This window comes from Pteropus medius, unplaced genomic scaffold, assembly GCF_902729225.1.
Source record: "Pteropus medius unplaced genomic scaffold, Ma_sr-lr_union100, whole genome shotgun sequence".
Classification (NCBI taxonomy): Eukaryota; Metazoa; Chordata; class Mammalia; order Chiroptera; family Pteropodidae; genus Pteropus; species Pteropus medius.
The window spans coordinates 12,731,130-12,735,184 of record NW_024349519.1 but is presented as its reverse complement, the minus strand read 5'-3'; the positions used below and the strand labels follow the sequence as shown (position 1 = coordinate 12,735,184).

The following is a 4,055-nucleotide window of genomic DNA, read 5'->3' as shown; positions in this document are numbered from 1 at the left end:
CTAAAATGAGAAGTCTAGATTATGTAAGCTTATGACTTAGTAGAACTCTTAGAAATCTCATTTAATACTTGCTTGAGTGAGCAATAACCCAAAAAGCTTCCCATCTATCTACCAGAATTGACATCTAGACCAATAGCACAAAGTACCTGACTTTTTAATTATTTAGGAGCCCATAGTGTCCTATTTGATTTAACAGAGATCAAGAAAAGCAGTTATCATGCCTGAAATATTCATTCCGGGTGGTGGTAGGGGGGATGGATATGAATTAGATTATATGTAAAATAAAATTTATAATATTCACTGTAGAATAAAGGCTATTCTATTTCTTTATAATAACATTAGTAGCATATTTTTAGTTTTCTAATTATAATAACAACCGTATATTCATTGTTGAAAATTCAGGAATACAGAAAAGCGCTATAATTTCACCACTTAGTGAAAAATCATAATTAACACGGGTATTTCTTTATCTTTTTCTAGGCCTTTATATAGGCGAAGCAACCTTTGGTTGACCTCACAGATTGCAAGGACCTTGTCAGCTTACAATCCCTTATTTTTTATATTTTATGCCTACAGCACGTGATCTTCCTAGGTGGTCTCTCATCCAAGTACTAACCAGGCCCAACCCTGCTTAGCTTCCAAGATCAGATGGGATTGGGCTTGTTCAGGGTGGCATGGCCATAGACAATTCTCCTCTTTAATCTGCTCCCCGCCCCCACACACACTTCCACCCCTGACCTATGGATGTTGCCATTTCCCCTTAAGAACTGGATCTCTGAAGGCGGAGCGTCTCCTCCCACATGCTCGGGGAGTTCACCCGGGATCTGGAGCACCTAGGGGGCCTGGCGCACCCAGGGATAAGGTCTGTGGCTCTACCTGGAGCGTGAACCCAGGACCTTCTTCATGTAAAGCAGAAGTGCTAACCACTACACTATGGAGCCACCTCCAACAAAATATTTTTAAATCTTTTTCGTAGCCAATTATTTTGTAGTTATAGTTCTAAATATGCTTCTATTGCCACTTCCTGATTTACCTAGAATGGGTATGGAACAGGAAGCCAACGATTTATTTAAATATTCCCCTTTTATGGAACATTAGGGTGTTTGGAAAGTTTAAATATTATGGGTAATATGTCAGTTAACATCTGTCTACATAAATATTTTGCTATTTTGTTTAGGATGAATTTCTTGAAGTGTAGTTACAGATCAAAATTGCTCAATTGTCCTACAGAAAGTTTATATACAATGCTCTTTCCAGAGTTAATTTTTCTGGGGTTAAATATGTTTTTTATTCTTAATTTTGTTTTATGCACAGAAAGAACCCCCTTCCAAGATCAAATAAATATACACCTATGTTTTTTCCTAGGTGTCATGTGGTTTCATAGTTTTATACTAAAGGTTTTGATTTAGCCAGTTTATTTTAGTCTATAATGATATAGAAGTCCTCTTTTTCTTTCCAAAATATTAACCACTTGCCCTATAGCCATTCAGTGACTACTCCTTTTTCATTGATTTGAAATGTTACATTTACCAATTATTAAGTTCTTATGTTATTCTGGGATCCGTTTGGAAAGGAGGTGGTGGTGGGTAAGGAGGGACTCCTAATCTATTGAATTCATCTGGCTGTCTATTCTTTTACAAGTACCAACTATTTAATTAAATGTAATAGAGTTTGATACTGACCTTTCTATTATGTATAGTGTATCACCTTTTTTTCTGAAAGTTTCAGAGTGTGCCACCCCAAAATAAGCTACTTTGGCATGTTATTTTGAGCTTAAGGTGCTTGAGAGACAGAAGATGCAGGACAGTCTCTGTGCCCTTTTCTATGTAAAAGCAGGACATGAAATTTTCCCTGAGAAAGATGCCCTCCCTGCACCAGGAAGAGAAGAACATCCTTATTACCAGAGACTGGGATGCTGAAATGGACCTGCACAAACAGACCCGATCTTCCATGTATTTCCTAGTCACTGTCCTACAATTTATACTGACCCTAGCCCAAGCCCCTTTGTCTTGTTACATAACCTCAATTTTCTTTCTTTGAGCAAAAAGGTATATACATGTTGGGGCCTAATGGCTTCTTCAGGTCTTCATTTTCCTTCTGAAGACTCCATATACACAAGCACAAAAATGAGTTTGTATACTTTTCAACTGTAAATTTGTCTTATGTCAGCTTAATTCTTAGGCCAGTTAAAAGACCTAAGAAGGTAGGAGGAAATTTCCCTCCCAACCACATACTTTTTTCTAATTTTCTGAAAAGTTTTAAAAATAGAAAATATATTTCTACATATTTATAAATTTATGAATACTGGCTTTTTCTGATTTAACACTTCTTTAACTTTTTAATTTCATACTACAAATAGATCACTTACATCAATTAATTATACTTATGTTACAACTAAGTCGGGAATGGCACTAATGTGTTTAGTGTTCTATGCTTTTGTTATATATAGAATACATTTATTCTTGGAACAATCTGTCCAATCCTGCAATCTGCATTCTCTTGAGTTGTTGCAATTCTGAGGGAATATGAATAAAATCTAAATTTCATTAAATTCTTACTATGGCAGGCACAGTTTCTGAGCATGTATTAATTTAAGCCTCCTAACAACCCTAAAGATAAATGCTGGTCTTAATCCATTTCCACATGAGAAAACTGAGGCTCAGAGAGTTAAATAACTTGACAGTGCTACCCGGCTCATAATGTATGGAGTCAGAATCAAGACCAAAGCAACCTGGACTGGTGCTCTTAACCTTGCATTTTGGTAAACCCTTTGATTTATTCTCAAGGTCTTTCTACCTTTCCTCAACCCCCCTCAATATAATACAAAAATTTTATTTTTTAAATTGTAAAACATACATAACAAAATTTACTATTTAACCATTTTAAAGTGTATAGTTCAGTAGGGTTAACTATATTAACATTGTTGTGTAATAGAGCTCTAGAATATTTTCATCTTGCAAGACCGAAACTATGCCCATTGAACTAGAACAAATAGTACTAAAATTTATATGGAATCACAAAGGACCACAAATAGCCAGAGCAATCTTGAGAAAGAATAAAGTTGGATGTATAACATTCCCTAATTTCAAACTCTACTACTATAATAAAGCTATAATAAAACATTATGATACTGGCACAAAAACAGACACACAGATCAATGGAACAGAATAGCCCAGAAATAAACCCTTGCTTATATGGTCAACTAATCTATGACAAAGGAAGCAAAAATATACAACAGAGAAACAAATCTTCAACAAGGGTGTTGGGAAAATTGGAGAGATACATGCAAAAAAATGAAACCACTGTCTTAAACCATATACAAAAATAAACTCAAAATGGATTAAAACTTGAGTGTAGGCTGAAACCATGAAACTTCTAGAAATGATAGGTCGTAAACTGTTTGACATCAATCTGAGTAATATCTTTTTGGATATATCCCTTTAAGCAAAGGAAACAAAAGCAAAAATAAACAAATGGGACTTCATCAAACTAAAAAGCTACACAGTGAAAGAAACCATCGAACAAAAAGAGACAACCTACTGAATGGGAGGATATATTTGCAAATGATATATCAGATAAGGGGTTGATATTTAAAATATATAAGGAACTCATACAACTCAATGACAAAAAAAAAAATCCAATAAAATAATGGGCAGAGGATATGAAAAGACATTTTTCCAAAGACATACAGATGGCTGACAGACATATGAAAAAATGTTCAACATCACTAATAATCAGGGAAATGGAAATGCAAATCAAAACCACAATGAGACACCACCTCATACTAGTCAGACTGGCTATTATCAAAAAGCCAACAAATAACATGTCTTGGCAAGGATGTGGAGAAAAGGAAACCCTCATACATTATTGGTGGAACTGTAAATTAGTGCAGCCACTATGGAAAGAGTATAAGGATTCCTCAAAATATTAAAAATAGATCTACCATACGATCCAGTAATTCTGCTCTTGGGTATTTATCTGAAGAAAAAGGAAACACTAATTTGAAAAGATATATGTTCCCTTATGTTTATTGCAGAATAATTTACAATAGCCAA

The 4,055-nt window shown here is 34.8% G+C and overlaps 1 pseudogene; it reads right to left on the bottom strand.

Moving 5' to 3' along the window:
* Positions 1 to 567: 567 nt before the first annotated feature.
* Positions 568 to 686, bottom strand: LOC120618788 (uncharacterized; annotated as a pseudogene).
* Positions 687 to 4,055: the final 3,369 nt, after the last annotated feature.